A 12040-nucleotide genomic window follows, 5' to 3' on the forward strand; every position below is an offset into this window, starting at 1 on the left:
CTTGTTGGGTCTTTTCCTGGTTTGGGGATCATACCATGCTCATGGCTGGGAAGAATCAACATTGTTAAAATGTTCATATTGCCCAAAGCAATTTACAAATTTAATGCAATCCCTATCAAAGCACCGCCATCATACTTTAAAGATCTGGAAAAAATAGTACTTCAGTTTATATGGAACTAGAAAAAGCCTTGAATAGCCAAGACATTACTCAATTATAAAAACAAATCAGGAGGAATCACGCTACCAGACTTTATACTATAAATCTATAGTGATCAAAACAGCATGGTATTGGCACAAAAATAGAGAGGTAGATGTATGGAACAGAATTGAGAACCAAGAGATGAACCAGACACTTATCATCATTTGATCTTTGATAAGCCTATCAAAAATATAACTTGGGGGAAAGATTCCCTATTTAACAAATGGTGCTGGGAGAATTGCCTGGCAACTTGTAGAAGACTGAAACAGGACCCACACCTTTCACCATTAACAAAAGTTGACTCTCACTGGATAAAAGATTTAAACTTAAGACATGAAACTATAAAGATTCTTAGAGAGAGTGCAGGAGAAACAGTTGAAGAAATAGGCCTGGGAGAATACTTTATGAGAAGGACCTCCTGGATTGTAGCAACACCAAAAATACATGACTGAGATCTGATCAAACTAAAAAGCTTCTGCACAGCCAAGAACACAGTAAGTAAAGCAAGCAGAGAGCCTTCAGACTGGGAGAGGATATTTTCAGATTATGCTTCTGACAAAAGTTTGATAACTAGAATCCACAGAGAACTCAAACTTATTAATAAGAAAAGAACAAGTAATACCATTTCATTGTGGGCAAAGGACTTGAACAGAAGCTTCTCTGAAGAAGATAGGTGCATGGCCTACAGACACATGAAAAAATGTTCATCATCTTTAATCATCAGAGAAATGCAAATCAAAACCACTTTGAGATATCATCTAACTCCCGTAAGAGTGGCTCACATAACAAAATCCCAAAACTACAGATGTTGGCATGGATGTGGAGAAAAGGGAACACTTCTCTACTGCTGGTGGGAGTGCAAGCTAATACGTCCCTTTTGGAAAGAAGTATGGAGAATACTCAGGGATCTAAAAGTAGGCCTGCCATTGATCCTGCAATTCCTCCACTAAGTGTATATCCAAAAGACCAAAAATCACTTTACAACAAAAATATTTGCACCAGATTGTTCATTCTAGCTCAATTCATAATAGCCTAGTTATGGAAGAAGCCCAAGTGCCCATTGACCCATGAATGGATTAACAAATTGTGGTTTAACTATACCATGGAATAATTATGCAGCCTTAAAAAAGATGGAGACTTTATCTCTTTTGCATTTACATGGATGGAGCTGGAACATATCCTACTTAGTAAAGTATCTCAAGAATGGAAGAAAAAATATCCAATGTACTCAGTACTATTATGAAACCAATTTACAAACACTCACACTTTTTTTTTTTTTTTTTTGAGACGGAGCCTCAAGCTGTCCCCCTGGGTAGAGTGCCATGGCATCACGCTCACAGCAACCTCCAACTCCTGGGCTCAAGTGAGTCTCCTGCCTCAGCCTCCCAAGTAGCTGGGACTACAGGCGCGCCACAATGCCTGGCCATTTTTTGGTTGCAGCCATCATTGTTGTTTGGCGAGCCTGGGCTGGGGATTTGAACCCGCCACCTTAGGTGTATGTGGCTGGCGCCTTAGCCACTTGAGCCACAGGCGCTGAGCCACTCACACTTTCATATGAAGAGTATGGGCTGGGAGGAGAGGGAGGAGGTCAGACTGAGGGAGGGTGAATGGTGGGATCACACCTATGGTGCATAATGCAAGGGTACATGTTGGATCTATTAGCATAGAGTATAAATGTCTTAACACAATAATTAAGTAAATGAGATGAGGCATATATTAACCAGTGTGATGTAAGTGTTCCTAATTCTATGTAAAATCAGCCCATTGTGCCCCATATATGCATTAACGTATACATGATTTATGACTTAATAAAAAAATTAAAAAAGAAAATACGGTAATGCCTTACACATACACTCTATACCACGGAGATAACAAAATATTCTAACAATTTGCTGACTATCCTAGTCTATTTTATTCATATATGCCTTTACCACATGGAATCACTCACTTGACATTGTTTGGTATATTATTATGCGAATATTTGGTAACTCTGTATTCTATCAATAATTGTGTTCAATGACATTGTTTTCTTTCCAAATGTCTGCTTGGCTCTCTAAGGTTAGGAGTGCCATGCTTTCACACTAGTGTTGTTCCATTATTATTAGTTTGTGATTTTCAGGTCCCTTTAGCTGTAAGCAAGCATTAGAGAGTAGGCTGTGGGTGGGCTTCTATCATCAGCGGGGACCTATTGATAAAATCTGCTTGCATACTGCTTGTTACTGTACAGTATTAACCAAAGGGACAAGCCAGGCAGGTGGGACTCTGTATACTACTCTTCCCTGTGGCTTAGAGTGGCTCCCTGGCACCTCTGGAGAATCAGGTACCTGGGTTTAGGTTGCTAGTTTTCTCCAGGCTGAAAGTCACATGGTTCTAGTTTCTATAAGTCTAAAGGCTAGAATGGGTATTTATTAGATTTTATTGAAGACAGTGGATTACTATTCAAGGATTTAAAAAACCCAGCTTTACTGAAGGCAAGTTAGATGAGTTGTCAATTCTCAGGACTGTCTACTCAATTGCAGGCGTGCAAGTCTATCTGTGGCCAGGACGGACATTTCCAGTAACATTTTTCTTGTTTTGTTTGCACTATGGCTGTATTTCCAAAAATACTTACATTTCTTCATGAATTACAATGCATGATTAGGCTAAATGATGCTTAAATAGCATAGTTTAAAAGTATCATAGATAGAATATCTACATTTATAGAGGAAAAACGTACAAGCTTAAAAATAACCTTCCTTTTTGTAGTTGTTCAGGGTTACGCACTGCATACTAAATGAGATATTTGCATATGTAATGGGCAGAGGTCAGCCCTGATTAGACATTAATAATATTGATAATCTGGTAACGAATCATTTATAGACTTACAATATTGCAGAACAACTCCTACATAAGACTCAGCCTGTTTTTAGAAAGTTCAATACTCTATCTGAAACCAGCAATACTACATACATTTCTCATAAAAACATTTATATATCACATTTTACCTAATTAAGACCTACCTACTCTTTAACCCCTTGAGTCACTTATTTGCTGTTCTTTCAGACGTAAGTGTTCCCAAATAGGTTTTGGTGGGATGTATCTATTCATTTATAATATGCTGGCTAGTTAGTACCCCAAAGCTGCATGCAGCAGATTGCTATCATTCATGCCGAAAACAGCTAACATACACTGACTGATGACGGTGTGGCTCTTTTATTTCATGTGCATAGACAGCCAGTTTGGCTTAACATCAATCTCTTTACATCAACAACTGAGATGTTGTATGTGGGATACCAGAATTATTCTCCAGAAAACTGCTAAAGAAAAAAATTTAAAGATCTTTTCTAGCAGCTTCTAACCCACGATTTTGGATACTTTATCCTTGCTACCCAGCTCCAGCAGCTGAAGCCGGCAAGGCAAAACCATCTCTATCCTGCATGACTCTCTCGTGTCTCAAGACACAGCACTGTGCCCAGTTCTCTCAGCATCTGTCCCCGTGTGTTTCTGGACAGTTGCCTGTCCTGGGAAATTGTTCTTCCCTGAGCAGGGCCCACCTCTTGCTCCATGGTCTGATTCATTCTGGTTGCCATGGGGCACTGCCAGGGTGTCCTGATCAAGTCAACATTGTAACTAGAACGACTGGCTTAAATTAATAAGCAAACACATGGTATTTGGGGGTCTTAAGGGCAGGGCCTAATGCAAGATAATTAAAAATCTTATGAAAGAGAATAAGGCAAAGATGTCCCAACTACTGAAGGAGGGTCCCAACTACTGAAGGAGGGTCCCAACTACTGAAGGAGGGTCCCAACTACTGAAGGAGGGCCCCCATGACTAGGAAACTCTCAAATTTGAAGATTGTTGATGTGCATAGTCCCAGGATACTGATGTCCTTGGCATTTCTGCTCAGTACCAATACCTGTGTCCTGAGGTCCTCAAGAGAGGACACTGTAAGGAGGAAGCGCAGGCTCCATTTCGGTTCTCTAATCAACAATTATAACCATGGCAACAAAATCATGTGACACTGGGCAAATTCCTTACATACCTACACCTCAGTTTCTTCATTTAGAAACTGGGATTCATTATGGTGCCACTTTGGAAGGAGATTTGTGAGGTTCAAGTGGGAATTTCATGTAAAATGTTTAGAGAGGTACCTGGCACATAGTCTGTAGTCCATTAGTGCTGGATAATATTATTCTCTCATCATCATCATCTCCCACAGAGAGACGGTGGCTGCAGAAACAGCAGCTCTGCCCCCAGCTTTGGTGGTCACCAACTGGTTTCTGCAGATTATATCAGGCAAGAGTCAGAGGGAGTAGAAGGAGCTGTTGCTGAATTAAAGTCCCCACACGGGTGACAGCCACAGCTCAGTGGAGGATTAGCAGAGTGAGAGGTAAGGGGCTGCTAACCGAGGACGATGATTAAAAATGGAAAGATTTAAGATGATGTATTATGTGGAGAGAACTAGGCTATGATAATGATGGCACAGCAGGAAATATGATACAGGCAACATAAAATCAAGTGAAAGGAATTGAAGAACATTAGGAAGTTCAAGCAGTAAAGAGATATGGCGGTGAGGGAAGGAGTGAGATGAAATGAGATGGAGAGGCTGCAGAGACACCAGGGGCGTGAGGACAAGAGGCGAGGGAGGGATCCTATTTCTTTTGGAAATTGGGTTGGGAGTTTTAATTTCTTTTGACTCTCTCTCTCTCTCTCTTTTTAAACAATCCATTTCCTCGGTTAACTCCTTATGCCATTTAATTACTAACCTGCCCACATTTTCACTTCTCCTTTGTCTTCTGTTTTTCTTCCATCTTAACATTCTCTAACTTCTCTGTCCCTTCCACACGTTGCTTGTCAATGCCTTGCTCCGTGAGCTCCATGACTTCCTTCCGCCCTTATTACATTTGCTCAACGTTGCCAAGCATCCAGAGAGAGCGAGAGAGGCGATACATATACATATATATATATATATATATTTTTTTTTTGCTTAGCACTGCTAAGCTAAAGGAAACTGGAAATGTGTATTTCAGCTATGACATTTTCCTTATGTTGTTGTCTGACAGAAATTTAGAAAAATAACTAAATGGAAAGGTGATTCTGCTGAAGTTCTGCATTTTAAATGGCAGGTGAAGGGCAGCGCCCTGTGCATAGTTAGAGAGTACGTTTCCAGTTACTCAGGTCTCAGTTGTAACCTGTGGCCAAATGGATCAAGTGAAAAATAGCCAAGGCTGTGTAAAAGGATTGTCAACCTGAGGAACTGGGAAGCACAATTCCTTTGAATCTGTATCAAACTGAGAAAAAGATTGTTTAGCTCTACAGTCAGGTGTGGTGCAGGATGAAGGGGGGAGCAGCCTTTTATCCCGCTCTCAGGGGCTCCGTGGTTTTTCTTCTTATCAGATCCCCTTACACAATTGCAAAGGAAGCTTTGTTCGCATTTCCTGATTGCCAGGGGCTTGGGGTGATGGAAAGAGCAGGACTTCTGGAGTCAGACAGCCTAGATTCAAATTCTGACTTTACCACTTTCTAACTCCATGACCTTGGTAGAGAATAGAAGGGAGAAATGTCCAGAGAAGTAGATTGAGGTCAGGGATGAAACAGGAAACAGTAGAAGGCAGTCTGGGTCAGGTCAAAATTTGATGAGTTTTGTTTTGGGATGGGTTGGCTTTGAAATTCTGTTGGGACTTCAAGGGTGGTATGATATAATTGGAGATAAGGATTTAGGGCTCATGGGCTTTGTAGAAACTTTGGAAGAAAATAAAATATGCTCATTCTCTTACCATTGCACCAAATTTCTTTATAGTATTTTTTTCTCATTTTTCCCACTAGATTCTATGCAAATAAACACCTTTCTGGGTCTCTAGATGTCTGCCCATGTCATTGTTTAGTGGCTACCTATGATTTCCTAAGTTCATACTATTAATCTTACAGGGATCTGGGAGGTGTAGGCATGGACCTAAGGAAGCGTACTGAGGGAGAGGAGAATTAACCTACGGGCTTGAACATTCACACGGAGATGATAAGAAAGATGAGGAGTGGGCAGGGTGGGGGGGAGAAGACATTTTGGAGCAAGAAGGGACCAAGCGTCTTAAAACACTTTAGAGTGAAGATGTTTTGAGACAACACTAAAGATTGAGATTAGGAACGAACAAACTCCACAAAGTGTTGGCAGCAATAGAGCAGAACTGAAATGAGCCCTTGGACGAGGCTAAACATGCCAGAGGAACGGGCTGCAGAGGAGATGAGACGGCGGGAAGGCAGTGGAGTGGGGGCAAGGACATGCACAGAGAAGCTGAACGCAGCGGGGACATTTGCTCTTCAAGTAAAAGGGAGAAGGGGAAGCGAACTGAGATGACTGTTTTTAAAGTGTGGTAGAGAAAAGGCGAGGGACAGCAGCTGGCTTCGCGTTGTTGGTGCAATAGGAAGAGGAGGCTGGCCGACGTTAGGGGAATAGGAAATGCTTTAGGTCGATAAGAGAAACTGAAACCAGGGTAGAGCCCGCACAGGATACTGTGAATTTGTAGCCCATCCAGTGATACAGTTTGACTGGGGCTAGGGGGTCTTCTCAAGTGTTTGGACAGAGACTATTGGCTCAGTTCTCGACTGAGGCATGTACAAAATGCACAGAAGAACGAAAGAAAAAAGATGCAGGTAACTAAGGTAGGCAAAGAAAACTACAAGGATATCTTAACTAGAAGAGCCAAGGGGGAAGTATTGCTTTAAAAGCTGTATTTGCATTAAAACAACCATTAGACCATTCTCAGAAGTTGTAAAACAGGTAATGACGGAGAGGTATGCAGGGTACTTAAGGATTGTTTACATTGGGGAAAAAAATCCATGGTTTGTTTCTTTGCATTGTTCATTGTTTATTTTAAGTAAAATTTGCCTGACAAACATTTAATTTGCAAACATTTTTCTAGGATACATCTGTTATCCAACCTGAGGTTTACTCCCAGCATTCTGCTTGTGCAGAAATTAAAGCAAGTGTGGGTCGTGCATAGACCTAGGACTTGTATTATAAGTTTCTCTTTTGGCTCTGCTGATGCGGTTTTTGGTAAGACTTTTAAACTCTGATCCCTTCTCCTCATTCATAAAACCAAGAGAATAATCTCTGCCTATTTCAGGGATGAGGATTATTTTACCTAGTGATGATTAATGACCTGATATCACTATAGCAGTCTCAGCTTCCTGCAGATAAAAGGTATGTGTCCTGAGATTCCTATATTAGTCCATTGTTTTTTCTCCATGGGAACCTTAGCTGGTTTGTTACAATAAAAGCTTGGGGAGTTTCCAGGGAACATGGGATGTTCTGGGGGCGTGGAATTTTCACATGCATTTGATTCTTTTTCTTTTATAAATATCACCATGTAAAAATATGCTATTATATAAATTCTATCATGAAATTTTTGGGAGCAGCCAAGCACCTACTTATGTGCTGAGAAAGAAATGAGCTACCATTCAGGTGAAGAACGGAGACACCTAAGAGTGAACGAACATTTCCGTTTTCCTACAGATGTTATTTGATGTCCTCCCATCAGTAGCCGTCACTATTGGCCAGAGCAGAGATTGTGCAGTGATCGTTCTTTCCCAGTAGAATTCTATTTCTTTGTTCTTCTGTTTAAAAGGCTTCTCCCTAATTCTCTAGTGAATTATTTTTACTTTCTTATAGCAATGTACACATTCCCAGTCAAATGCATGTCTTTCTTTTAAAGGCGTACACACACAAACACATACAAACACACACGTACACACACACAGCTTGTTTTAGACAAAAAACAAGCCATAAAAAGCCTATGAGGTTTTGGCATTCTTTTAAAATTTAAGCCTTAGTACATTAACGTTTTAGTAATCTGAAATATTGTTACTCGGTAATTTACTGGAGATTACTTTGCTTTAGAACAGGTTCCTCATCCCCATTTGGCTTTAGGTTAATGGGCAAATAATATATGGTTCATAATCCTTCGCAAAAGATTTTTTTTTTAAACACGATGAAATGAAACACATATATATGCATACTGTGAGCAAATGATGCTGAATGCATCATTCAAAGCATGTGAGAACAACACAGGAGAATTTTAGACAAGAAGTCACTTTTGTTTTCTTCCTGAATATCTTCAAAAATCCATAGAATAGAAAATAATACCATTTCACATTTCCTTATTTTATATGACTATTATAGGCATACATTTTCTATAAATTACTCTGTAATTCATGGCAAAAAGAACATTTACACAGATACAATATATGCATCAATAATTTTGTGCATACGTTTATTTACATGTGTTTGTACTAAACACAACATGTTAGCAATAGAATGAGTGAAGGGGAGAGAGAGAGAGAGAGAGGGAGGTGGCCTAAGGGCTGTCAGGAATGCAGCATGCTTCCGAACTGTTCTGAGATCAGAGGAAAATGCAAAGAACCAAGGAGGATTAAAGAGACTCCAGGAAGCTTTAGGAGACCCACAGACGAAAAAGGGGACAGCCAGAGGAGTGGGGGTGGGAAGAAGGATTGTAGCAATGGGGAGCATTATTCCATCACTGCGAAGGTAGATTCACAGTTAAAACACACGTGAGAATTGAGACTCATATCGACTAGGACAATCAGAGTGAAAAAAAATAATTTCTCATTTCAAAGAGTAGAGATCAAGGGGGGATCTCATCACATGTTTTTAAAACACTTCCTTTCGTATTGTGCACATCCAGAGCACAAAGATCTGGGATTTTTGAGAAGAGTTTTTTACATTAAAACTACAGGAGAATTTGTCTGTATTCAATATTGCTGTATAACACTTATTTGAAGTAAATCTAAAGAATAAGCATTATTTTACCTGAAAAGAAAAGTCAGTCTTGCAGCATATCAACTAATCAGGAGAAACAAAATATCACATAGGAAATATAGTTGATAAGGAACTATTATTAAAAAAATCAAATCCTCTAACAAGACAACTTGTGTGTACATTGGAAACTACACTTAATAAGCTTTTTTGAAAAGATAAAATGAACTTTAACCTAATTTAACAAAGAACAATGAGACCTAGTAGCCCTAGAGTTTCTAAGCAAATGAATAAAATATTAATAAAAATGATCGCACATTTCTGCAGCTCAGACAGAAGATGCTGATTGAGAATATTTCCACTTGAGACACATAATATAAGCAATTACATACTGAGCCCCGGCTCTCGGCTACCCTGGGAAAGGGTGTCATTATGTTGGCAGTTAAAAGCTATCTCAGAAGCCCGTCTGTAAAGTCCTGAATTCACATGCACTTGTTGGTACCCCTCGCCTCAGGTGACAAGATTTTTTTATAAGTGAGACCTCCCTCTCTCCCTGTAACATACTGTCCATGGTGCTGGGGTATAACATGCAGACGGAATTTTTAAAGATACTAATACCTGTGCAGGTGCTTCTGCTGACATTGGAGCACCCTGAACTTGGGAGCTCCTGCACTGGGGCTGAGAGGAACCCGACACGGACTTCCGTGCGAATGTCTTCCCCTTCTCTTCTTTATTAAACAGCACTGCGTTAAAATAGCCTGGTGCACCGAGAAGTAAAATGCCAACAGTTGTGCAAATCTACAGAATGACCTCTTCCAGCGAGGAAATAAAGATGGTTCCCAATTCTACTGGTTTCTTGGTATCACTTCAAACCTATATAACCCCTAAACCTTTAGGTAACAAAGGCAAAATGAAGAGAGTCGTTTGCTCGGACACATCAAAGAAACAAAGTTTATTTCTTGCAACATCTTTGCTTTTTAGCGCTATGAAAACAGAGTACAGAAAGAGAGCGTGGCAGTTGGTGCATATTTTTTTAAATGAAAAAAATTGTTCCCCAGAACTTTTCAGTAAGAGAAAGCATGTGACCTGCTTTCTGTGAGACCGCAGTACAGTAAACAATTGAATCCATATTCAGCCAGATGCTTCCAGTGTGTAAATTACTCCCTGGGTAAATGTTAGGCACTTTCAGAGCCGCGTTAACTCTTTCAGGCTTCGAGTATGCAATTTAGTAAATTACTGCTGCCTGTACTTAATGGCGCTCTAGGGACCGAAAGAGATTAATGGAGCTCCAGGAGTGTCTGAGTTACTCTTGGGGAGAGCCTCTGACTGAAGGGAAGTAGCTTGAGTCTAATCATTCTTTGTAAAAGGAGGTATTCTTTAAAATTCTTTAAAATAAAGTTACCTTCCTTTTCAATATTGTACATCTATCCCCTTCCCAAAGGCACCTACCAAGAATCTAATTTTTCATTGTTTTTCCTGTTGGGGGACACACGTCTATCCTGCACTGACCCCTTTCCTCTCTAAGACATCACAGTGGTTCTTATTCTGTTCTTGTTCAATGGGGGTCTTTTTGCTATTTTGGCTCAGTTAATTTTATTCTGCTTAATCCCATCTCTGAAATCATCTCTTACTGCTCTACCATTACTTCTTTGAGAGCCACTGTCGTCTTTGGTATGGTTTTCTGAACTCTCACTGGTATTTATTATGGACCCCAGCGTGGCTCCCTCCTGGGCTCTGCACACACAGGGCTTTATTGATCTCTCTCAGGTTCAAGGTCTTGTGTGGTTGTGATCTCCTCTCCAGGCAAATGCCCGCTCCCCGCTTCATATCACCTAACATTCCACCCCAGGCTGTGGGGCATCTTACTCCTGGGTCTCATTCCAGGGTAGTGCCTGATGAGAACAAGTGGAGCGGCTCTCCTGGGTCAGCTCCTGGTGCCTCTCTGCAGAAGCCTGGAGGAGTGACATCTGTATAGTCATGCTAAACCTTTCCTTTCCTCCTAAAGTCTATCCTTGTTTTAGTCTTTTGTTACAGAGAGAATGGTCTGGAAAAAAATGGCTTCTTTCTTCAGAGACTGAAACCTCCATCTCTGTCTCAGGCCCACGGCCAGGAAGGGCAGGGGCTGGGCATTTTGATCTTTGTGTCACAGGAGATAGCGCAAAAGAATCCCGGAAGAGGGGATTAATCTGGGTGGAGGTCACAAGATTGTTTTAGCTCGAAGTGGGATTATGGGATTAATCAATTTGGATTTTTGGGACAATAACCTGCTATTTTCCTCCTTTGCCAGAAAAGTAAAAAATTTCTTCTCCTCAACCACTTGTCCCCGTTCTTCTAAAGTGGCTTCGTGGACAAAGTGCAGAGCTTTCGGTCATGTCACTTCAGACCATCTTTGTTCCTTTTTCATGCCCAGTGATAAATTCTCAATACTTGCTCCCCAAATCCTACCAAAGTCCAATCCTGCTTCCAACTTCCACCTGACTAAATGGAAGTCATGCAATCCTTCCTCCTTCCTGACTGTTTGGAAGAAAACACAGCATTTAAAAAACTGTATACACTATTTATGTAATCTATTGTCATCTTCTATCTGTAATATCTTTATGTTTTAGAAGTAGATTGGAATACTTAAATGTTGACTTGTCTTCTATAAATGTTTAACGCACAGAGGTTATGCCTGTTACATCTTAATAACACCCATTCCTTCTGTAGCTTCTCAAATACCTCTTGTGAGATGAATACTATTTGAGGTATCCTAAAGCAAAGAGGAGAATCACAATGTGTCTAGACTATCAGAACTAATAAAATGCATGCATTAGCTAAACTAATGAAGAGATTAGCAGTAAATTATAGGTGGAGACTGAGGGAGACAGGACAACATGTCAACCAGAGGAATAAAGGAGCTGGGCCTGGTGGCTCACGCCTGTGATCCCAACTCTCTAGGAGGCTGAGGCAGGTGGATTGCTTGAGCTCAGCAGTTCAAGACCAGCCTGAGCAAGAGTGAGATGCTGTCTCTACAAAAATAAAAAAACTAGCTGGGTGTTGTGGGTGCCTGTAGTACCAGCTACTCAGGAGGCTGAGGCAGGAGGATCACTTGA

This window comes from Otolemur garnettii, unplaced genomic scaffold, assembly GCF_000181295.1.
Source record: "Otolemur garnettii isolate 467f Iridium unplaced genomic scaffold, OtoGar3 scaffold00061, whole genome shotgun sequence".
Classification (NCBI taxonomy): Eukaryota; Metazoa; Chordata; class Mammalia; order Primates; family Galagidae; genus Otolemur; species Otolemur garnettii.